Source organism: Anolis carolinensis, chromosome 2, assembly GCF_035594765.1.
Source record: "Anolis carolinensis isolate JA03-04 chromosome 2, rAnoCar3.1.pri, whole genome shotgun sequence".
NCBI classification, from domain to species: domain Eukaryota; kingdom Metazoa; phylum Chordata; class Lepidosauria; order Squamata; family Dactyloidae; genus Anolis; species Anolis carolinensis.
In genome coordinates this window covers 94,756,795-94,782,950 of record NC_085842.1, presented here as the reverse complement: position 1 = coordinate 94,782,950, position 26,156 = coordinate 94,756,795, and the positions used below count along the sequence as shown (strand labels likewise).

General features: G+C 40.8%; 1 long non-coding RNA gene across 1 annotated transcript; it reads left to right on the top strand.

The window, feature by feature from the left end:
* Positions 1–867: 867 nt before the first annotated feature.
* On the top strand, positions 868–14,339 carry LOC134296127 (uncharacterized). Its single transcript, XR_010002698.1, has 2 exons — positions 868–9,145; positions 14,127–14,339. It is a non-coding gene; the product is annotated as an uncharacterized LOC134296127 (long non-coding RNA).
* The last annotated feature ends 11,817 nt before the right edge of the window (positions 14,340–26,156 follow it).

Sequence of the window (26,156 nt, the reverse complement as noted above, 5' to 3'; positions counted from 1 at the left end):
GCAGCATGACCCACTTCTGTTGTTTTGCAATTCCCTGAGCGCTTTGATTCTGCAATCTGCAGTCTCAGTTGTTTCCTTGTCTAGTGAGCTAGGAAATTATGGCACAATCAGCAAAAGTGGCAGGAGGCCTAACTGTCTAATAAGTCAAGATGAAGATCAGTAAAACATAAAGCAGCAAGGATTTGTAAGAAGGTGAATAATGGCTATGTAAAAGGAGGGAGAGGTATGTCACATTGCTCCAGTTCAGCTAAAAACAAAGAGTGGAGATAAGATGTTCCTCAATTGATTGAGAAGACAGCATGAGGGAAGTGAGTTTGAAGTTGAATTTTGAGGTAGAATATGTAAGGAATCGCATATTACAACAAATGAAATCTTGACTAAGGAATTCTAGCATTTTAATAAGCTTTTTCTGGTTTTTGCTATGTAGATTTTTGTGCAGTTAGCCTTTGTTAACCTATTTGCCTATTTGCAATGTGTTTTTAAGGAAAGAGGTGTTTACATCAACTTGGGAAGAGTTTCTACTCAAACTTCACTCAAATATTATAGCTCACCTGTTGTAGGTCTGACCCATCACATTTTACATGATACACCCACTGTAGTGCACATTGTTGTTACTGTTGTAGTTGTGTGCCTTCTAGTAAACTCAGTTTTATGGTGATCCCTATAATATGGTTTGCTTGGCAAGATTTGTTTAGAGAAGGTTTAGCATTTCTTTCCTCCAAGGCTGAAAAAGGGTAACTTGCCCAAAATCATGCAGTGGCTGAGCAAAGTCCCAGTTCAACACTCAAACAACAATACCACTCAGGCTTATTATTATTATTATTATTATTATTATTATTATTATTATTATTATTATTATTATTTTCAGCACACATACAGAGGTTAATTGAATTAGCATCTGAATCATGCCTGAGCATTGATAAGGGGATACTGTTTGGACTTGCTGTCAAATGTGAGGCTGCACAAGCAGAGCAATGAGTATTTATTTGCAAACAGAAAGCGAGAGACAGTCAGTTGATCACCACCACCATATAGGGTACTACAAGAAAAATAAAGAAGGTTTGGTAAAAACATATAAAGTAGATTTATATCTCATGATAAGAAGATCTGTAACAGAAAAAAAAACATGCAAACTAATTGGTGGAGGAAGGGAAAGGGTTTTGGTAAGACTAACAAACATAAAATTCCATGAATACAAAGCTAAGCTTAAACTCTTAGGGAGACATGCAAATGATTAATTAAGCACATGATGCTATAGTTACTATAGTTACTTCTTCTAAGAGGGCTAGCTGATACAGATCAACACAGCAGTGTGCATTTTTTTAAAAAATCTTCCTTAGGGACTGTCATCAGTGTTTTAAAATTTTTTTATTATACAACTGAGTACCACCCAGTAAAGGAGAGGTTTTCTTTTCTTTTTTCCGTGTCAGGAGCAACTTGAGTTGCTCCTGGAGTGAGAGAATTGGCTGTCTGCAAGGATGTTGCCCAGGGGACGCCCGGATGTTTTGATGTTTTTATCATCCTTGTGGGAGGCTTCTCTCATGTCCCCGCATTGAGCTGGAGCTGATAGAGGGAGCTCATCCGCACTCTCCCCGGATGGGATTCGAACCTGGCAGCCTTCAGGTCAGCAACCCAACCTTCAAGTCACAAGGCTTTAACCCACTACTCCACCGGGGGCTCCGGAGAGGTGCCCCAATGGGTATGAAAGTCTACAAGAAGAATGGGTTTGAGCTGTGCATACAGCCATCTGAATCATGGCTTTTGGTAATGATCTCTTTGTAAATTCTATTCTATTATTTTTATTTTTATTATAGCTTTGGAAGCCCAATGTATTTGTTCCAAAATGTATATGTACTGGATTTTTAAACTGTTTAATTGTTTAAAATGCATTTAATCTATTAAACTTGTATTAAATTAGTTGTTTATGAAGGTGGTGGAACTGAGGGAAAGCCTGCTCTGAAGAATTGTGCTGGCTTGTATATGGAGATGTGATGTGTTGCAGTCATTTAAGGCTTTAAAGATCAAAACCAGCACTTTGAATTTTACCCAGAATCAGACTAGCAACCAGTGACATTGTTTACATGGGTGGGTGGTGTGTCATATGATTCCTTAGTCAGCAGCAAAGCATTTTGACTACTGAAGTTTCCAAACTATTTCCAAAGGCAGCCCTATGTAGAGTGTATTGTAATAATCCAAATAGGATGGAATCAAGGCCAGATGTGATTTCCCAAGGAATGAATCTGAGACAGAGCAGTTATTTCACATGACCTTGCAATAAAACAGTAGTGAAGAAAGTGCAGCCTGTGAGTTTCATGCAGCCCTGCACCTATTTTTGTACCTCCTACTTTTGCCATGATTTTAGCAAAACACGACACCCCCTTCATTTTCTATTTTAGAAGCATTTTGACAAAGCAGAAAATGATTAATTGCTTTCAGGTAAAAATGCCCATGGCCTAAAACAGCCTAGGGTGTTTGAGGGTCAGGGCAGGGGAACAAGGCAAAATTACACCATATCTTGAGTGTGTAATGTCATTTTGAGTAACAAGATGTCCTTTCCCAGTGTTATTAAAGAGTTGGCTGGCCTTCAAGGGCTGCAGAAATGCCTCAGGACTACATAGAGTTGTCCCCATTCTAGTTCATTAACCCTGGTATCAGAAACCATTGGGGGTCAGACTACTTATTAAAGGAAATGTGTATTTCCTAAGAATAACCTGTTTTTAATTTCCCACAATCAATTTCAGAACACAGCATAGTACATTCGTGAGGAAAATCATGTACTTACTATGAAAAACAGACATAGCACACAAGGGACATCTGCAAAACATGTGTGGTACGTTATCATCTCATTTGAGCCACTAAGATTGTTTTTTAACCAGTTTCATCTTTCTGGTCCTTCAACATATACTCTTGTTGCATTTTTCTAATTTGTCTTTACTACCCTAAGGACTGGAAAAATGGTTAACAAATTGTCCCTCACATTTCTGAGAGACATTATGTCATATGTTATACTGGAGTGTCCCAGATATGCTGAAAATCATGTCTAAAAGCATTCTTGAAGTGGAAAGGATCAATATAAGCTGCTGTCTTTTAGAAGGCTCAAGTACTGTCAAAAACACAGGATGCTGCCAAATATTGCGTTCTTAGAGCAGTGGTTCTCAACCTGGGGTCTCAGATGTTTTTTGCCTACAACTCCCAGAAATCCTGGCCAGTTTACCAGCTGTTAGGATTTCTGGGAGTTAAAGGCTAAAAACATCTGGGGACCCCAGGTTAAGAACCACCGTCTTAGAGGCAATAATTTGAATTAATTCACCCCTTTCCATGGGGCACTTCTAGAAACAAACGTGACATGCAGGAGATCTCCCCTGGGTCACACACACAGATTCTGCTCACTCCAGCTAGAGGTATACTGCATGGAAATAAAGGAAAATTTTCACTATTACCTCTCCTTTGTCTTAGGTGAAAGTTACTATTTTTGTTCTCAGTTTTCCTTCTTTTTTAATCTTTATTTCTTTTGTAATTGTGCTACACCGGTTTCTTTCACAGGTCTCCTTTCATGTTTCAAATTTACATCTAAACTACATCTAATCTTTGTGTCTTTGGTGGTTTCCTTTCACTCACTTTTCTCTGTTCTCTTACTCTATTGCTTATTAAACTGTAATCTTAAACCCCCATACTCTTGTCTGTTTCTTGCTTCAGTGATTCCTTTTTCTCCTGTCAGAAAGATCTAGACTGCCATCTTTTTGTCTTGCTTTAAGAAATTACCTAAAGATTATTTCCTTCACATTTCCTATCTTCATTATTTGTGCTTAGTCACCAGTAAAATTAAAGAACTGATATAGTGTTTGTTAGTGACTGCTTATGATGAGTATAAGTTGGGCTTAGTACTTGTTTGGTTTGTCCCACACTTTCCCTATTCTCACTGTAGTATAATGTTACAGTCTTTGTTTAAGGCTTACATACAACAAGTACAAAAGTTCTCTTTTCCTTCTTTCCCTCAAATAACCTCTTTTGTGTCATGATTCTTTGGGCCAACCTTTTTATTACATTAGTTATTCTTTGGAAAACATGCTTTATTTGACACTTCTGATCAGATTTGAACCCTGGACACTTCTAGGCAACCCCACACCATTGTTACTTGCCATCAAAGATGTGATTGATGTAATTTGTAGTTTGGAGCTTTGATTGTAAGCCAGCAGATGGGGAGATACTCATTTGTTTCTTGAGAAGAATCTATTACATTTTTATTCCAGTTGGGCCTAGTGAATTCCATGTTGGGGTGGCAGAGAATCTGCTGAGTCTTACTATAGGTTCAGCACCTCAGACAGCTCTTTCAATTGTCATAATGAGAAGTATAATCAACGCTCCAGTTAAGGTCTTACAAACATGGGGCTTTCTTATGACCTTACAGGATTCAGAGAGCAAGCATCTTCTCCCCGCTTCTCTCCTCTGCTGGCATGGAGCCTCTCAGAGCCCATCACATCATGTAGGGCTACTTCTGGTGGGACTTTAGGGGCTCTGTGCCGGCCGCATTGCACCAGTGGAGCCCAGAGGAGTTGGGTGCACACTGTAATTTTGCAGCTCTTAAAATCATTCAGCATATAAAGACTCACTGAAAAACAGAAGAGTGGGGACAGATGGGGAAACGTTATGGAAAGGGAGACTACGGGCCATGATGGGAGGTAACAGAACCTGGCTGTTCCCTCCACTGCCCCATTATTGCCCCCACTTTAGTCCTGCCCATGTGATAAAGTTCTTAACTGACTCAATACATCTTTAAAGCAATCTTTCTTTTTCCTACTGTCTTCCATTTTATCAAGCATTATAATCTTTTCAGTTAATCATGTGATCTCATGTTACAGCCATTTAGTCATGTTTAGAAATTTTGGATTCTAGTAAGATGCTTCTTTAAAGATAAGGCAGAAAACCAGAGCTGATTCACCACCCCATGACAGGCACCACTTGCCACTTTTTTTGTTCACTTACACTAATTCTGTTGATCTTATGTGCACATAACTCTATGTGTATGCAGCTGTTGGTCCCATAAAACAGCCATCACTATCACTTTAGATGAAAATTTGAGACCCAGAGTGTTGTAGAATGCAGGGCATATGCCTGTGGACCAAGGCAACCCCACCCCAGACTCCATTGCTTTTGTTGTTAAAAATAGAATTCCATGCCTCCATAGGCACCCAAGATGTTCAGATCTCCATTTCATCACACCCTGTATCTGAAAAAAATATAATTGAAAAATGAAAGTCATTAGAGCATAATTTTAGGTTTCAGAAACATGGTGTTGTATGACATGTGGCAATTCAGGCCCAGACACTCTAGAAGGGGCCCTTTTTGCTATAGTGGGTAGAGAATCAGATTTAGACAGAGTTCAAATTCCCATTCTGTCATAAAACTCACGAGGGGACTTTGGGCTGTCACTAGCATTTTTAGCTCACCATTATTGAAAATAGAAAATGCTGAGAGAACCCAATTTCTAGGGGACCCACAGGTTGAGAACTACTGCCTTAAAGAATAAACAGATTAATGTTTTTGATGTTTTACCATCCATGTGGGAGGCTTCTCTCATGTCCCCGCATGGAGCTGGAGCTGATAGAGGGAGCTCATTCGGGCTCTCCCCAGGTGGGATTCGAACCTGGCAGCCTTCAGGTCAGCAACCCAACCTTCAAGTCACAAGGCTTTTATCCCCTAGGCCACCAGAGGCTCCTGTCTCCTGTCTGTCTCCTGAGAAATCTGCATAAAGACTACGTAGCCACAGTAAGAACAGACAACAGAACAACAGACTGGTTCAAGATTGGGAAAGGAATATGGCAGGGCTGCATACTTTCACCCTACCTATTCAACTTGTATGCAGAATACACCATGCAATGTGCGGGGCTTGAGGAATCCAAGGCTGGAGTTAAAATTGCTGGAAGAAACATTAACAACCTTAGATATGCAGATGATACCACTCTGATGGCCGAAAGTGAGAAAGAGCCGAGGAGCCTTATCACCAAGGTTAAAGAAGAAAGTGCAAAAGCTGGGTTGCAGTTAAACATCAAGAAAACCAAGATTATGGCAACCAGACTGATCGATAACTGGCAAATAGAGGGAGAAAACGTGGAGGCAGTGACAGACTTTATATTTTTAGGTGCAAAGATCACTGCAGATGCAGACTGCAGCCAGCAAATCAGAAGATGGCTACTTCTTGGGAAGAGAACATTGGCCAGTCTTGATAAAATAGTGAAGAGTAGAGACATCACACTGGCAATGAAGATCTGCATAGTTAAAGCAATGGTATTCCCCATAGTAACCTATGGATGCGAGAGCTGGACCATAAGGAAGGCTAAGCGAAGGGAGACAGACGCTTTTGAACTTTGGTGCTGGAGGTGCTGAGAGTGCCTTGGACCGCAAGAAGATCCAACCAGTCCATCATCCAGGAAATAATGCCCGGCTGCTCACTGGAGGGAAGGATATTGGAGGCAAAGATGAAGTATTTTGGCCACATCATGAGAAGACAGGAAAGCTTGGAAAAGATCATGATGCTGGGGAAAATGGAAGGAAAAAGGAAGAGAGGCTGACCAAGGGCAAGATGGATGGATGAAGTGATTCGCATGAACTTGGAGGAACTGGGGGCAGCAACGGCTGACAGGGAACTCTGGCATGGACTGGTCCATGAAGTCACAAAGAGTCAGAAATGACTCTGACTGATTGGAACTAGCAATGGAATAAAGGCTGTAGAATTGTATCAGAGCTACAGAAATAAATAATTATATAGGATTAAAAAAAGAATTAGACTCTTTAAAAAAATTGTCAGGTTTTGTGTAAAGAGAGAAAGCAAGTCCAGTTGCTAACCCCATCTTAGATTTACTGAATCAACTGTGAAATGGTTAATCCCATTGCTTCAGTGGGTCTTCTCTAATTGAAACCAACAGTTGGCTATTGGCCCTAGTTTCCACAATGCTGGATCACTTAATTCGAGCTAGCATGAATATACTCAACATTTCCACATTTATTCTGCTTACCATGGCTGAGATTTTAAATCATTGCAATATTTGTGGTTCATTCACACTGAGTGCAGAAGATAATATGAGCCTTATGTAGAGTATATGTATCTCAAAACTTTCTCAGCAGAGAATACATTTCTTTCCACATCTGGTTTTTTGATAGAATTTCCAATTTGGTATTATCTCAAGAAAGAAGAATCTAACTTTTCATGGAGAAAGGTCTTTGGGTTTTTAAAAATATCTATCAGACCATCAAAGTGTCTTATAGAACTCAGAGCAATGGATTCAAATTACAGGAAAGGAAATTTCACCAGAAAATTAGAAAGAACTTCCAACCTTAGGAGGAACTTCCTGACCGTAAGAGTTGTTCAGCAGTGGAACTCTCTGCCTTGAAGTGTGGTGGAAGCTCCTTCTTTGACAGCATTTAAACAGAGGCTGATGGCCATCTTTCAGGGGTGCTTTGATTGTGCTTTTCTACATGGCAGGGGGTTGGACTAGATGGCCCATGAGGTCTCTTCCAATTTTCTTTTATGATTCTAACATCTCTTCTGGTTTCAAAATAGGGCACACGCTTTGTTGTTGTTAACTGCCATCAAAACAGTGACCTTATGAATGAGAGACTTACAAGTAACCCTGACATGAACATGCTCAGGTCTTGCAGACTCAGGGCCATACTATTATAATTATTTTTTGCAATCAGAGCAAGAACTAGAAAGTTGACTTTTAAAAAGTAGTGACTATGAGATTTTTGGTCAAGTAATATTTTATTTAAGATTCCATGCAATATGGCGTAGACTCATCTGTGTGCTATAATTTATAACATTTGCTTCAATTTTCACTTGTCTCTTACTTAACTATCTATATTATCATCACTGTTAATAGAAGATAGCATTCAATTCTCCATTTCAAGTAAGAAAAAGGCCTCTAAAGTTAAAGAAGGACAGATAGGAAACAGAAGAATTCTCAATTCACCTGTTCCAGGACAGAAGTTAGTCATCAGCTGGTTTCAATTGAAAACTTCCTTTGGCAAAGATCTGCAGCTTGATCAAAACTGTTACTGCTTTAGTGTTGGAGACAAAAACAGAAAAAAGCATTATTTCCTTGATGTGAGGCAATGTATATGTTCTTCTGAAGCCAAGGTGGAAATTGTGCAATACTCCAGATGTTGTTGGACTGCAACTCCAACTCTCAGTATTTTTCCATATTGGCTGTGGTAGCATTGATTGGAATTCACATTCGAACAATATTTGCTGGGCCACACAATTCCTAACCTTGCAGTAAACGATAACTACAAGAATTAGAACATCTCCACTGAAGAAAACAAAACTGAAGGAACTTGAAAAGGCAATGAAATCCAAAGGTTTCAACCAATTTTCAGTGAATGTAGACCCGTGATTCTCAACTTGTGGGCCCCCAGATGTTTTGGCCTTCAACTCCCAGAAATCCTTACAGCTAGTAAACTGGCTGGGATTTTTGGGAGTTGTAGGTCAAAACACCTGGGGACCCACAGGTTGAGAATCCCTGATGTAGACTTTTCATCAATGTTAAATTCTGCTTTAAGAGGCAGAGGGGGAGGTGTGGAACATGAGTCTGCTGGTGATACACACTAATGTTAGGAGTCATGGGAAATAAAACAACTGATCTATTCACAACCAAACAACAATTTTACTAATCTTCCCCCATAAATCTGTTATCTCTTTCTCCACCAAGAATCTACTTGCCCAGCCAAATCACTGAAGCAAATGGGGACACAATTGCATCATCCCAATAGGACCTTGGTGAGCAACTCATAAGTAAACAAATGGATTGGACAGGGATGGAAATGAAATCTCTTCATACCAGAATTTTTGTATTACTCATGCTCAGATCTTGACATCTCCAGCCATGACCTTGAGTGAGAGCCAAATACGACCACTGTCATTTTAAATAAGCAGATGTGAATTAGAAAACAGGCAAACCAAGGCATGTCAGCAGGCAACACCATATCAGCTGGTTGATGAAATCAGCAGGAGATCCGATGCACATGTGCCGCCTCCATTCTGTTGGGGGGAAATTACATTCAGACCCGCTTGAGAAAAAGAAGAAGAGGGGTTACCAGAGCTTTTTGATGAGATTTTCTTTTTCTCTGTCCCAGCTGTGAGGCCTGGAAGGTAGGAAATGACTGCATCGACTTGTAATTGGCATGTTTAGCTATGTGAGCAGTAGGGAGCCTGGAGTAAAGATCCACACACAAGTTGTCAGTGTTTTCAGTCTGAACCTGCCACGTGCTCATATTTGGGTTTACCAAAGCAGTCATGCATGAGGGAAGTGGTCAGCAGAAGATGTATTTGAAATATGAGGAAAATGGCTAATTCAGAAAGTATTTTTGTATGTGTTTATAAGAACTACAGATTTAATTATAGATGCTCCTTAAGTTAAGGATAAAGAACTTATTTTAGTCTAACTCAGTTTCAGATCATTTCACATTCCAGTAGCAAGAATAGCCAGGGGTAAAAAAGTGCCAAAATGCTACCATATTTGTTCTTAAAGCCAGGCATTCCATCCTTTAAGGAGGGAAGCCAGGAAACAGCAGTGTCACAAGGAAAGGCCTGAGATTCCCTGTATTGTCTTAAATATCCTTTCAGGGTGCATTATACTGCAGAATTAATTCAGTTTGATACTACTTTAACTGCCATGGATCAATGCTATAGATTCTTGAGTGTTGTGGTTTGGTGAGGCACCAGCACTCTTTGTCAGAGAAGACTAAAGACCTTGTAAAACTATAACTTCCAAGTTTTGATTGCATTGAGCCATGGCAGTTAAAATGGTCAAACTGAACTCATCCTGTAGTCTAGTGATGAACCTTCATTTTCTGGTATGGAAATCTCTCAGCAGATCTGCACATGTTAAACTGAAGAATGGGAAAATTGGCTTGGAACTCGACTTAGCTGGGAACAAAGATAGATCCAAGATGTGCATTTTTGGACTGAGAAATGCTCCAAATTGAGCATCTGTGAAAAATGGCAGGCTATAGATTGCAGATGAGTAAATGAATGTCAGATAATTATACTTAGAATGAAACATGCTGATTCTGAGGACATTTGATTATTGTGCAAAATACAGGCTTTGATTAACAGCACATTATTTTCTTCAGCATGTCCTTTCTTTGTAATCATACTGGCATTTTGTTCTGAATGTTATATCTGGGTTCAGAATTGGGTTTAACTGTAATAGTATTAGGACTAAATGCTATGGAATTCCAAAACAGTATTTACCCCCCTCCCAATTTCAGGAATTTCCTGGTAAATGGAATGGACGTGTGCTGAAAATGGGATGGGATTTTTGACTAATCACACGTCCCTTGTATTTACTACTAGTTATGCCTGTTTGGATCGGACTCCTGTCAGTCTACTACAATCCTCCATTTTTTTCATAGGATGCTGTCATGGAAGTCAGGGAAACGTAGGACTATTAATTCTGAAGTGTAAAAAGGCATTAAATGTGTTGAGGAAGGACAATGTACAAAAATAATGCACAAGTTCAGTCTTTGGTCCTTTCTCTGTGATGACTTGTAACTAACTTCATAAAATGTTACCAGGCAATGAAGATGTCTATATGGATGGAACACAAGAGCCCTAATTTGAGGGGAGGAACAGACTGTTTTTGGAAGATGGCAGATCTTTATGATGCTCTAATTTGTAACATAATATAAAATACACCCCAAAATACATATAAAAGTAAATTGGGGGGAAGCCTATAACCAGTGGGACATAAAAATATGCACCCTCTTGCCAGAATCCACCCTACCACCATTTGAAATATATGTTTGTGTTTTCCCCTTTTCTTCTTTTTTGTTTGCTTGGTGGTTCAATTATTTTTCCTGACCTAGAAAAAACTTGCACAGATGCACTGGTCAATGCTGGCAAAAAAGATCATTAAAAAAAAGCTATGTAATTGACCTTCCAGCCGTTCTAAAATGCAGCTCACCTTCCAATATCGTCTAATTATGGCTTCAAAACCTCCATGTGAAAAATTACAGGTTGCACATTTCTGTCAAACACAATGACAGCTAGTGAAGTAGAAGTGAGATTTCATCTCTTTAATGAAGTTGCTTGAAAATAAAAGGAATAGTGTGTCTGTCTGATCTTTAAGCAGCCATTTCAGAGAACAGCTAACTTGAAGTCATTGTAATTGAAGAAGGCTATCTTTTTGGGATGCACAAACATGCCAGGCTTCCTTATTAATGAAACTACAATCATTCTGTCTACATTAAAACATGATCACATTTTCAAAACTACACTTTTTTGAAAACAATGTTTATAAAACATGTTCATTCTTCGTTGAAGCAAGAAAATCTTCTGAACATTGAACAATGGATGGAAATATGTGGATCTACATCCTGTAATATATGGTGCAGCTGCACTATAGAATTAATGCACTGACCCCACTTTTTATGCCATGGCTTTCCCATTATTTTAACTTCATTAACATCAAATTTAGTGCTTTTCAACAAACATGTATACACCAGACTTTTTGGTTTCAGTTTCTCTGAGGATACGATTAATGTTTCCAAGACAACGGGTGGCTGAGAAACTCAGAATCAAAAGGGTTGTAATTGTAAATATTACCATAGTGTACCTGCAAGTAACTGATAAGTAGACTCCAATATTGAAAAGGGCAAAAATTCTTGGTCTGCATCAATCAATTAAGCCAAAGGATAGATTCCACACTCTATACATTTCTACTATAAAAGGTTGTCTTTCAATCTTCAAATTTGTATTATCCCATAAAATTAATTTAGCATAATATTGCCTAAAATGTCTTTTATTCCTGACTAAAATGGTGCTGTTGAATACATTAGGTTTATTTATGCAATGCTTCAGTTGAGAGTAAGCAACAGAATGCAAGCCAATATAGGTCAAATTGTAGCTGACAAGATACTGTATGCCAAGCAATGCTGGAAATATAAGTCACAATTGGCACCATCCCATTGTTTCTTAAATCAATAAACCTAAGAAATTCCATCCTAAACGAGGTTCTAAATACATTGATTCAAACATTGCTCAAAGTGAATTAAACCACATCAAAATTAAACTTCAATCAAGTACATTACGGTTGCCAGGCATAAGTTTAGTAAAGAAATAGCTTCCTTGGAATTAGGTGGAAAGAAGTAATAGAGCTGAGTGTCATCAGCATACTGGTGACATTAAAGCCCCAAAACTTTGGTCTCTCCCAGGGATTTCATATAGATGTTAAATAGCATGGAGTCTAAGATTGAACCCTGAGAGTCAAGGAATCAAATAGGAATTCCCCAGCACCACTCTCTGAAAGCACACCTCCAGGAAGTATTGGAGCCACTGTATAAAAGCCCTAGAGAGGTCCAGAAGAACTAACAGGAACACATCACCACATTCCCATTATATAAACCATCCACCAAGGTGACCAAAGCTATTTCTGGCACATAACCAGATGGATTTAGATGATTCACCTCATCCACGAACCCCTGGAGTTGAGAATCTACCACACAAATACCTTGCCAAATGGAAGTCCATATAACAAGATCTTTCAGAAGAAGTTTTACCTTATGACCTCGTCATACAGGAGGGGAGCAGGGCAAATCTGTTGCCCCGCACACTGCTCCTTCACAGCAACACTTTCCTCATCACACGTGGGAAGCATCACCCTCCTACTGAGGACCCATGCTGCCTCCATTGGAGCCAGCACAACACAGAAAGTTCCTGTGTTGTGAGAAAAGCATCCAAGGATGCTTCCCCTCCAGTTGGGATGGGGCCTCCATTGGAAGTCACATGATATCATGTGATGGCCGATGTGGGGCTCTGTCCCCAAAACAGGGCGGAACATTCTAGGATGCTAAAATTGCCCCATCTGATGAGGTCCATAGCTTCCTTTAGGACTTGCTGAGGAGAGGTATGAATCATTTCCTTTTCTTGTTCAGCCAGGAAGGGCTAGGATCTAGTAGTACACATGTGATAGCTTTCACTACTCCAAGGCCCCTGGTCACATCCTCAGGGTGCTTTGGAATCACGAAAGATGTAGTTTTACAAGTTCTTTAGCCTTCTCTACCAAAGAGCGCCAGTACCTCAACAAATTATAAATCCCAGGATTCCATAGCATTGAGTCATGAGTCTCCTTGTGGAGGGAAAAAATAGGGTAGAAATAAACATCATAATGACAGTGCCAAACTTCATTAATTCCAAAGAAAGAATGCCAGTATTGATATTTTTTTTTGGGGGGGGGAGAAAATCCCCACAGAACCTAAAGTATACATCAGGGGTCCCCAAACTAAGGCCCGGGGGCCGGATGCGGCCCTCCAAGGTCATTTATCTGGCCCCCGCCCTCAGTTTTATAATATAATATTTTATATCATTTTAATAATATAATATATTGTATATACATATAATATTGATAATAATACCATATAATAATATTAATTATATGTTATATATTACATATAATATTACAGTATAGTGGTATAGTTCAATATAGTAATATATAATGCTAATATTGTGCTATGCTAATAATATAATATATTGTATGTACATACAGCTGCTCTGAGTCCCCTTCATGGTGAGAAGGGCAGGATATAAATGTAATAAATAAATGTAGTAAATGAATAAATAAATAATTTTAGACTTAGGCTCGCCCAAAGTCTGAAATGACTTGAAGGCATACAACAACAATCCTAATTCACTTGACTATCCCATTGGCCAGAAGCAGGCCCACACTTCCCATTGAAATCCTGATAGGTTTATGCTGGTTACAATTGTTTTCATTTTTAAATATTGTATTGTTCTTTCATTGTTGTTGTTTTGCACTACAAATAAGACATGTGCAGTGTGCATAAGGAATTTGTTTTTTGTTTTTTTCCAAATGATAATTCGGCCCCTCCACAGTCTGAAGGATTGTGGACCGGCCCTCTGCTTTAAACGTTTGAGGACCCCTGGTATACATAGTGAAATATCCATGTTAAGTATACTAACCGTTTTCCCAATATATGATCTTAAAGGTCTCCACCTATCCAAATCTAAATATCTTTAGTTAAGCAATGCAGGAATATATTTTTGGAAATTTTGGAAATACAATCAGCTTACAGTGAAATATATGTTTAGCCTTTGTTTATATCCCACACAGGTGTAAATATTACCCATCCCTACAAAACTAGAAAATCTTGTCTGCAGTAACTTCATGGAGAGGCCAATGGGATGGCCTGAAGCACATACAAATGCTCCCTCTAGGAATTAGCTGTTGCTGCGAATATTTGAACAGATGGCTTCTCCTATATGTTGTGACTGTTGGGTGGCCAAAGAAATTGTAATGTAATAAACTGAATTCCTTTGTACAGTTCACAGATTGCTGGTAATTTTGTTGTGTCTCCAAAGGGAAAAGTAGGAATGAAAGAACATGGCTGTCATACAGAGAAAGGTGGTCTGAAAAACCTTGTTGCTTTCATATACTTATGGCTTCCATGAATTTGTGTTCAAATTTCATATTAATGTAAAACCATTTGGTAGAGCAATACAAAGATCACAAAAATCTTCTCACCAGCCAAGATGGAAGTCAATGTACGAGGGTTATCCAGAAAGTAGATTACGTTTTGGAATTAAAAATGAACAAAGTATAGGAGAAAACATTTACCATATGCAGTTGAAAACCACACCCAAATACCATTTCTCAACATAGTCACCATTTAAATCTAGGCACTTATCATAGCTTGGCAACTCCTTCCCCACAAAACTCTGCCGCTTGCGTCCTCAACCTACCGGTCACCCCTTCCCGCAGCTGTGCATCATCACCAAAATGCTGTGTTGCACGGCGGATGAGGAAGCAACTCCCACCCAAAAGACTCCAGAACTTCACATGTGCAACCCGCCGTGTGGGGCCGGGTGTCCCCATGAAACAGCAAAATCCCCACGCTCAACTTTCCCCCACACTCGTCCTTGATTGCTCTCCTAAGGTTTTGCAAAGTTTGGTGATACCTTTCTGAGTTTATCGCCGTGCCTCGTTCCAGGAAGTCCGCAAGAAACACACCTTTCTTGTCCCAAAAAACGGTCGCCATACATCGTTTGCAAGCATTTGCAAAACCTTAGAAGAGCGATCCAGGACAAGCATGGGGTTTTGTGGGGAAGGAGTTGCCAAGCTCATTCATCGCTATGATAAGTGCCTATATATGAATGGCGAATATGTTGAGAAATGGTATTTGGGTGTGGCTTTCAACTGCATATGGTAAATGTTTTCACCTATACTTTGTTCATTTTTAATTCCAAAATGTAACTACTTTCTGGATAGCCCTTGTAGCATGGCTTGATTTCAGTAAGGCCTTTGAAAAATCCCCCAGGATATTCTTACAAAAAAGTTAGTAAAATATGGTCCAGACAACTGCTTCTTAAACTGTGGGTCCCAATCCCAAATAGGGTCCCCTTAGCTCAATGTTGGGGTCCCAAAATTTGGCAAAAGTAAATGGTTTCGGAACCTCACCTAGTGGTTGTTTTAGATATTTACATGAATCTATGGTATAATATTTACAATGGACTCTGTGAAAGACGCTTCAGTTGTACTTCATAAAAAGGAAAATCAGCCTATTTAGCAAGCTTTGCAAATGTTGATTTGTTATCAGGAAATGTTTTTAGATCTATTTTATATTCCTATAAGCTTAGGGTCATGTAAAAATTTCTCATCCTGAAAGGGGTTGCAAGTGGAAACATTTAAGAAACCCTGATCTAGACAGTGCTAGTGTTAGATGGATTTGTAATTCTTTGAGTGACAGAAGCCAAAGGAAGCTCATCAATGGTGCCTCTTCATCCTAGAGAGAAGTGACCATTTTCTCTTTCATTGTGACAAATGTTCATTATGCTTTAGGGAAAGGACAATGAACCTCTGGCCCATACATAACAGCAGAAGAAGCTTGTAGACCACCTGGAGAATTCTTTGAATCACATCTCTTCCATGGAAATTCACCGTCCATCTGCCAAATCACTAGCCACACTTGTTGAGTGTCTGAAAGGATTAAAAGTTTAGTGAGGCAGATCTTACATTTGGTCGAAACCCAGTCGACACTTTTGTATCAAGACTTTACTCTTTTTTAGCCTCAAGAATTAGTCTTAATAACTAATTTTCCTGAGATAAACATTACAATAATAATTCCAGAGTAATGCAATAGAAACCTTTTAGATCAAGAGTGGATGGATTTCAGGTTTTGCCTTTTTAAGCCATCAAGTATAGTACTATCAAATGATAAAGCAATGAAACAGTTATGGTTTCTTACTGAAGGAGGAAACTTCAATCAGCTCCTGAAAGATGAAATGATGGACGAAAGCACTGTTGAGTATTAAATCAGTATAAATCAGTTCCTGGCTTGGTTTTTTTTAATGAGTTCCAATGCAAATTGAAAACACCCTCCTAGGCTTCTTATAGCATGTCCTTGTAGAGAACTACAAAACATATTGAAATACATTGTGTGTAGTAACACACTAGGTATGGGGCTATGTGTTAAATGGGGAGAGTGGAAGAGAACTTCAGAAATTGCAAAGTCTTGGTCGAGTTTAGGAAAGAACACAGTTATTTTTAAACACCTTGAATTTCTCTTTGTGCATAAAATTTTCACATCAAGGTCCTGTGAAAAGACATGCAACTGCTTATGAATGGCATATGTAAAACTCAGAGAAAGCTTTTATCGGGATTTGAATATAGCAAATGGCTTTTCGGCTCATCTGTGTGACAGCTAAGCAGTATTTCCCTTGAATTGAGATTTTTGGAACTAGATTTAAACTTGGCAGCTAAAGCTAGTTTTCAAATATATTGAGCTGTCTTTGTTTTAGGTTTGGCTCCTCATCAATAGTGATAAAGGGAGTATTTATATGTTTCTCTCCTGTAGCTCCAAGTTTCAGCTGGCACCAGGAAATGAACTGAAAGTTCTCAAATACAGCCTTTAAATTGCTTTCCTTTTCGAAGGATACCACTTCATCTCCATGCTGAAGCGTGGGACCGAGGGCCCTGGTGATCGCCCTGTGAAGGTGCTGCATTGTGAAACAAAGTGTGTCATGGGTCACACAGTGTTGTGCTGTCACTCAACTAAAAGGCAGTTAGAGGCTGGAAGTAAGAGCATTTCTAGATGGAAGGCTCCCCATGCTAATAGTGAAAAGGCAGTGTTGAACATTATGAATGTATCTTCTGTGACAAGGAAAAAGATGTATAACAAGGGAGGGTCACTCATGGAGCTTCATCTGAAGTCTCAGTAAAATTAAGTGAATGAGGATGAATTATGACCAAACAAAAGTCACATTTGAAACTGTTCCTAGTCAGCTAGTATCCTACAAAGAAATCATCTCATTTCCGCCTAAGGGAAAAAACAAAATGATCTGGAATATTTTGCAGAATATCTTAAAGTCTGTGAATTTGTTGCCCACTGTACCAAATGAGTAAAGCTAAGAAAGAATACCAAAATGAACTAATATTGTAATGTAGGTCTTTCATGGGCAGACTACCTGTCAAAGATTGTGAGAAACCTCATAGATCAATCAAGAAGGGTGCCCAGCTTCCTCAGGGGTAGTTCCCCATCTGGTCCACCTTCTAATTAAGAGTTTTTCACTGATTCTCCATATATAATAGATCTTATTATAATAAAATTTGGTAACAATGTGCACACACAACTCAGAAGACATTTAAAGTTCTTTTCTTTTGTGGATATGCATGCAGTAATTAATTACTCAATTAGCATACAATTTTTCTTGGCATGGAATTCATGATGGATGTCACCTCCCTTGAAAGCAATCAACCTTTTCTCCCCATTCTTATTTCTGTTGTTATTGGCTGTTTATTTTTTTAAAATTTGTGAATACAACAGGGTTAAATATAAAATAATATAAAACAACATAAACAACATCAGCAGCAGTTTAGAACCTGGTTAATAATAATTGCTAGACATTCAGAGTGTTAGAGTTGTGCATAGACTCTGGGTAGGGTTAATTGATGGTGTCAGACATTCATGAGTAAGGTGGAGAGCCGTGTCAGTAATAACACTAAAAACCTATGGGACAGAGACTATGTTAAAGTGCAGTGGCTGAAGGTGGGGTATTTCCCAACAGTTTGACTTCAGCCATCTCAGTAGACATCCTGGGCCCCTCCCTTTGTTCGCCTAACCCAAACCGGATTATAGAGATCAGCTCCATTGTTCTCAGGAGCATGGGCTGCATAATCCCATCATCCCCACCCTGGACCCCTGGTGGCTTGGAATGCCAGCACTTCCTGAAGATTCCTCTCCACCCACAGAGCCTTCCCCTGCCTGGCTGGGAGGGGATCTCCAGTGACATCATCAGAGTTCAGCCAATTGAAGATAGGGGAAGGAAAATTCAAACTTGGACAATGTTACAAAACTTGTTGCACAATACAATAGCTTTTATGCTTGTACTTTTGGGTGGGAGCCTGCTTGCATTCATTCTTGTCCAGAATGCATTAAAAGCCCCGGTCTTTTGTCTTCAAGTTTGGTGAGCTTCTTTTAATCTGGAGCTAATTTGTTAGTAATGCTTGCCAGGTAGTGCTCTCATATAATTACAGTCTACTTTCAATATCAATTAGAACAGCAATTCTCAACCTGTGGGTCCCCAAATGTTTTGGCCTTCAACTCCCAGAAATACTAACCGCTGGTAAACTGGCTGGGATTTCTAGTAGTTATAAGCCAAAACTCCTGGGGACCCACAGGTTGAGAACCACTGAATTGGAACATACTTCATAGGTGTGAGCCAACTCAACATTTATTACCTCTACTATCAACACAGGGAAAACCAATCTGAAGACTTACAAGTAGGTCATAGAATCATAAAATCATAGAGTTGGGAGAGACCTCATTGACCATCCAGTCCAACCCCGTATCATGAAGCAGGAAAATCACATTCAAAGCATTCCGTGTCCTAGTCTCCAGGGCAGCAGTCAGAAAACAAACTTGCTCTCTCCTCCCTTTGACTTCCCCTCACATATTTATACATGGCTTTCATGTCTCCTCTAAGCCTTTTTTTTCTGCAGGCTAAACATGCCCAGGTCAAGATCACATGATCATTGCTTGAAATAACAAGGAATTAAGTGTGATTTGCCTTCCACCTCCATGCATACTGGTATCTATATGCATAGATACCACTGGATATGCCATATGTACCAGTGCAGCAATAAGATGTAGGGCAAGTGTGATGGCTTCTTCTGTAATTCCCAGTTGTGCTGAAAGTGTTTAACAGTGTAAGCTACCTTGAATCCCATGCTAAGAAAAAGTCCATAGGTTTGTTAGTTTTACTCAGGAATAAAATTTTAAATATCTTATGGACAATATGTGAGTGTGCATGCCTTCAAGTCAGCCTGTGAATTTCATAGGGTTTTCTAAGTCCTGGAGGATTCCAAAGTACTTTTGCCTGTTCCTCCCTCTGAAATGTGGCCTATAGTGCCGCAAATTTAATTGGGGTTTCCCATCTAATTACTAACTAGGGCTGACCCTGCTTAGCTTCCAAAGACAGACATAATCAAGTGCCTTTAGGATATTTAGGTTCCAGGTATAAAAGTGCAAAATAAATATATTTAAATTTTAAAGGCATTTAAATAGGAAGTATTTAAACTTCAAACAAATGTAATAGTAAATTAAATAAATCACATAATTTAATATCTTTAAAGTTTACATTTAATTTAAATTTTAAATGCTTCTTACTTGGATCCTGAAAATATATTTAAGGGTAGCTGGGCTGGACACAGCAGCAAAACGTAGCAAAATCCAAAATCCACAAAGCAGCAATACCTTTATTAGGCCAACTCCAAAGAACAAATAACATTATGCAAACTTTTGAAGTTTCACTAGTTCAGGGGTCCCCAAACTAAGGCCATTGAAGCCATTTATCCGGCCCCCATGGCAGCGGCTCCCTCCTCCTCTGCCGAGGAAGACGTGTTCGCCTCCTCCCGCACCTTCCAAAGTGTTGCCTGTTTATAATTAATTATTAAGGGGTGCTTTGCTAGTGCTTTTGGTGCACAAAGGCAGAAGGGGGTTGGACTAAATGGCCCAAGGGGGCTCTTCCAACCCTCTTTACTATTATTATTATTATTGACACAAAAACACAGTATAACACAGCAAACGAGATATAGATGTTGGATTTCGTATCACAAAATCACAAGTCAAACATTTCCCAAGTGTTTAGGGCTGTGTGATGTGTTGTTGTTGTTGTTGTTGTTGTTGTTGTTACTATTTTATTAACAACATTGAGGCTGGGTGGCCATCCTTAGGGGGATGCTTTGCTTGTGCTTTTGGTGCACAAAGGCAGAAGGGGTTGGACTAAATGGCCCAAAGGGACTCTTCCAACCCTCTTTATTATTTTTATGATGATGATGATGATGATGATGATGATTATTATTATTATTATTATTATTATTATTAACATTGAGACTGTATTTGTTCCCGTTTTGTTTGTTTACTTCAAAATAAGTTATGGGCAGTGTGCAGAGGAATTTGTTCATAGTTTTTTAAAAAACTATAGTCCGGCCCGCTAACAGGCTGAGGAACCGTGAACTGGCCTCCTGTTTAAAAAGTTTGGGGACCCCTGTACTAATTTAATCATGAGACAAAGATGTTAAATATTTTACATTCTGTCCCCTGTCAGTTAAGATGGTGTAGGATTTCAATGCAGAGTCAATGACCACTCTCCTTCCTGGACACATGAGGGCTCCAAGGGAAGCTACTTTTATGTTGCTAATGGAGTTGGAATTTTATTGCTTATTTATTATTCTTTGTCTCTACTCTGAGTCAGAATACAGACCTACAACATTGTCATCTCTCCCCCCCCCCCTTCCTGTGTGACTTTTATCATTTTTGCCTGATGAAGAAACCAATAGTGCTTCAAAAGCTTGCATAATGTATTTTGTGCTTTGGAGTTGGAGCAATAAAAATATCACTGCTTTGTGGATTTTGTTGTATTTTCTTGCTTAGATGTCTAAAATTTGAAGAGATTTCAAGAGTAAGGTGTTTAAAGTATCAAAGGCTTCAAATCTCTTCTTATCTCTGATTATTGACAGGAGATAACAGCAGATTTCCCTTTACTGTCCTACAGAAAGGGTTTTTTTCTTTAGCTCTGAGTGAGGAAATCCCAGCGGCTATTTCCAATTTGAGATGAAAGCAGTTTGTTCTTACATTAACGGCATCAGGGTTTGTAGAAGAAGCTTTCAGGCCAGATGGAGAACCCCATGACCTAAATTCAGTCTAGTGGTTAGAGGTTCGCCATGCTTGCTCCAAAATATTGTGTGAATAATTAAAAGTACACAAATTAGTTCAAATTGTTTTCTGTACTTAGCTAAAACTTATATATTTCTATCAAGCTCAGGTGGTACAATAATCCTGAATGAATTGAATTAACGCTTTATGAGTTGCAAGTCTACAGTACAAGGATTTAGGATGCATCTCTCTTGTGAAATTAATGCAGTTTGACACTATTTTAACTGCTAAGACCCAGCGATATGGTATTATGGGAAATGTGGTACTGATATCAAGAAATTGGATCCCCAAATTATAAAACCTGTCACTAAGGAGGCTGTCCAGCCACCAAGGACACTTGGTGGCTATGTTGAACTGGATGAGGGCGAACAAATTGAAATTGAATCCAGACAAGACAGAGGTTCTCCTGGTCAGTCATAAGGGCGAACAGGGTATACGGTTACAGCCTGTGCTGGATGGGGTTACACTCCCCCTGAAGGCGCAGGTTTGCAGTTTGGGGGTGATCCTAGATTAATCTTTGAGCCTGGAGCCCCAGGTTTCAGTGGTGGCTAGGGAGCCTTTGCACAGTTAAAACATGTGCACCAGTTGCACCCATACCTTGGGAAGTTGGACTTGGCCACTGTGGTCTACACTCTTGTTACTCTACGTAGGGCTGCCTTTGAAGACTGTTTGGAAGCTCCAATTAGTCCAACGGGCAGCAGCCAGGTTGCTAACTGGAGCGGTGTACAGAGAGCATACCACTCTCTTGTTGTGTCAACTCCACTGGCTGCCAATTTGCTACCAAGCACAATTCAAGGTGCTGGCTTTGGCCTATAAAGCTCTAAATGGTTCCGACCTAGCTTACTTGTCCAAACGTATCTCCCACTATGACCCACCTCGTAGTTTACGATCTTCAGGGTGGGCCTGTTCTCGATCCCACCATCTTTGCAAGCGTGACTGGTGGGGACGAGAGACAGGGCCTTCTCAGTGGTGGCCCCCTGTCTGTGGAATGCCCTCCCTAATGAGATCAGGCAGGCTCCCTCACTCCTATCCAGAACCGGCCCGAGGTAATTCCAAGTAGTAGGCGAACCTACTACTTGCCCCCCCCCATTTTGGCGCCCAACCCCCCCCCCCCCCACACACACACACACACACAAACCAGAGGCCGCGGCAGCGGCAGCGGTGGCGACGGTGCCGGTGCACATAGAATTATAGAATCATAGAATAGTAGAGTTGGCCATCCAGCCTCTGCTTAAAAGCCTCCAAAGAAGGAGCCACCACCACAGCCCGGGGGAGAGAGTTCCACTGCCGAACAACTCTCACAGTGAAGAAGTTCTTCCTGATGTTCACACATCCAAGACTGGAATCTCCTTTCCTGTAGTTTGAAGCCATTGTTCCGTGTCCTAATCTGCAGGGCAGCAGAAAACAAGCTTGCCTCCCTATGACTTCCCCTCACATATTTATACATGGCTATCATGTCTCATCTCAGCCTTCTCTTTTGCAGGCTAAACATGCCCAGCTCTTTAAGCCACTCCTCATAAGGCTTGTTCTCCAGACCCTTAATCATTTTAGTCACCCTCCTCTGGACGCTTTCCAGCTTGTCAACATCTCCCTTCAACTGGACACAGTATTCCAGGTGTGGTCTGACTAAGGCAGAATAGAGGGGGAGCATGACTTCCTTGGATCTAGATGCTATACCCCTATTTATGCAGGCCAAAATCCCATTGGCTTTTTTAGCTGCCGCATCACATTGTTGGCTCATGTTTAACTTGTTGTCCACGAGGACTCCAAGGTCTTTTTCGCACACACTGCTGTCAAGCCAGGCATCCCCCATTCTGTATCTTTGCATTCCATTTTTTCTGCCGAAGTGAAGTATCTTGCATTTATCCTTGTTGAACTTCATTTTGTTAGTTTCGGCCCATCTCTCTAGTCTGTCAAGATAGTATTGATGTCAAGGACAGAACGCCACAGAATCAAAGATAACAGAGTTTATTGGATTTACAGAACTCAAAATGCCCGTAAAAGACAAGGGCTAGGCAACACTGGCCTTAAAAAGCAAAAAGGGGCAAGAAAAACATTCAAAAGATAAACCGGATTAAACCGGAGTTTAATCCGGACAAAATCAAAACAGCTTGCTTCAGCCTGAGAATAAACAAAACAGAAACTGGTGAACAAAGAGTTCAAAAGAATGAAACTAATTGGCAGCAGATGCTTCTCTGCTGCCAGCACTATGTTTTGAGTAACTTAGAAGTTACTCCTCCACACAGCAGGCAAGGTTCCAATACAAACACAACAGCCGAGGATTGAAGCAGTAGCGTAGTCCCAGTTCTTTCCGAAGGTCGTAAGGCAGAAGCAGACGTTTGTAGTTCACCAAGTCCAGGTAGGAGAATCCGAGCCCGTAGTCAGTTCAGTCCGTAAATCCAGAGTAGCAGATGGCGTCCGTCAAGAAGACGACGGAAGGTCAAAGGTAGTCAGCACACGAAACACACCCGTCTTCAGGAAAACGTCCCACACAGATCCCAAGCGTTCGTCCAGATTACCTTGCCCAACGCAATTTGCAATTGCTCCCAAACCCCATTTTATGCCAGTTACAAGTCCTCATCACTATCAGCTGCCCTCCTTAACCCGGGCGTTTCCTCATCACTTTCCTCATCAGAGCTGGAACACCTCTGACTACGCCCCACAGCATCCCCAGCTGTGGATCCCGTCCCATCCCTCCAGCTTGTCCATGGGTCTAGTCCTGAAGGTCCCCAATCATCTTCCATCCCATCATTGCCAGTGGCACCCAATTCCTCCCTTACCCGAGTCCAATCCATCTCATCCTCTTCCGAGCTCACCACCTCTTCCTGCATTCTCTCTGTAAACCCCTCAAAAGAATCCTCGTCAGATGGTTCTGCAAAGATATCTCGCAGCCTCTTTCTTTCTCGCTCCTCGAGAGTATCTGACTCTCGAGGAGTCTTACGCCCACGCTTCCCAGTAGCAGAGCCATGAGGCTCAATCATAACAATTGAACTCTGCTCCTGTCTTCTCCCAATTTGGTGTCATCTGCAAACTTGATGATCGTGCCTTCTAACCCTTCGTCTAAGTCGTTAATAAAGATGTTGAACAGAACCGGGCCCAGGACGGAGCCCTGCGGCACTCCACTTGTCACTTCTTTCCATGATGAAGACGACGCATTGGTGAGCACCCTTTGGGTTCGTTCGCTTAGCCAATTACAGATCAACCTAACCGTAGTTTTGCCTAGCCCACATTTTACTAGTTTGTTTGCCAGAAGGTCGTGGGGGACTTTGTCCAAGGCCTTACTGAAATCCAGGTATGCTACATCCACAGCATTCCCTGTATCGACCCAACTCGTAACTCTATCGAAAAAAGAGATCAGATTAGTCTGGCATGACTTGTTTTTGGTAAATCCATGTAGACTATTAGCAATGACCACGTTTGTTTCTAAGTGTTCACAGACCACTTCCTTAATGATCTTTTCCAAATCTTGCCTGGTATCGACGTGAGGCTAACCGGACGGTAATTGTTTGAGTCATTCTTTTTTCCCTTGTTGAAGACAGGGACCACATTCGCCCTCCTCCAATCTGCTGGGACTCCTCCTGTTCTCCAAGAACTCTCAAAGATAATTGCCAGTGGTTCTGAAATAACTTCCGCTAGTTCCTTCAATACTCTTGGATGTAGCTGATCTGGCCCTGGGGATTTGAATTCGTTTAGAGAGGCCAGGTGCTCCTGGACAACTTGTTTCCCTATTTGGGGTTGGATTTCCCCCAATCCTTTGTCCATTCCATGTTGCTGAGGTTGAAGATGGCTTTCTTTTTGTGAGAAGACCGAGGCAAAGAAGGCATTAAGTAGTTCTGCCTTTTCCCCGTCCCTTGTCACCATCACCCCATCTTCTCCTCACAGTGGCCCTATCGCGTCCTTGTTCTTCCTTTTTCTACCAATGTTTTTCTACGCTGTCCAGGACCCGCCTTCCGAGTGATGTGAGAGCGTGCACATCACCCGGAAGACGGGGCCAGGACAGTGTACACCCGCCCGCCCTGCGTGCCGACGCATGCTCTCCTGGGCCCGCCTTCTGGGTGATGTGCATGCTCTCACATCACCTGGAAGGTGGGCCCAGGAGAGCGTGCATCGGCATGCAGGGCGGGCGGGCGTACGCTCTTCTGGGCCCACCTTCTGGGTGACGTGAGAGTGTGCATGTCACCCGGAAGGCGGGCCCAGGACAGTGTACGCCCGCTGTGCAGCCAAAAAAAGATGGAAGATGGCGGCGGGTGGTAGCACTGCACCGTGTTTACACAGGGGCGCCTCGAGAGCGCCCCTGTTGGTGTGCGCCAGCGGCGGGCTCATATGTCACCTCGCTGTTGGACTGCCTCTGTTCCTATCCTTTCGTAAACATCTCAAAACTTGGCTATGGGACCAGGCCTTTGAGCAATAGAAGCAGCACTAACTGTAAAATGAAATTAGGATGAATAATGGACAGACCTGGATCACGATTTGGAATGCGCCCTTAAATGTATATTTATATGGATGTTTTAACTAATGCTATCTATTTTAACTGTAATTGTTTTCATATATTATGTTTTATATTGGTTTGTTCAGCATCTAATAATGCTAATTGTAAGGCCGCTCTGAGTCCCCCCTCGGGGGTAAGAAAGGCAGGATATAAATGCTTGTAATGGATAAATAAATAAATAAATAAATAAATAAATACATAAATAAATAAAATATGTGAATTACAAGATGTGGCCCCATTGAGATTTATAGCCTATATGCTCTTGCCGTATAGTAACCCCTTTTCATGAATTACCTTTGGAATGTTTAAAAAGCAATGCTTTACGATTGGAAAGATTAGCTGTTTACAAGAAACATTGTCCAGGGGACGCTTGACTGGATTTACTCAGTCTTCGAGGAGGCTCTTTCCATGTCCTCAATTTTGAAACAGTTGAAAACCAACT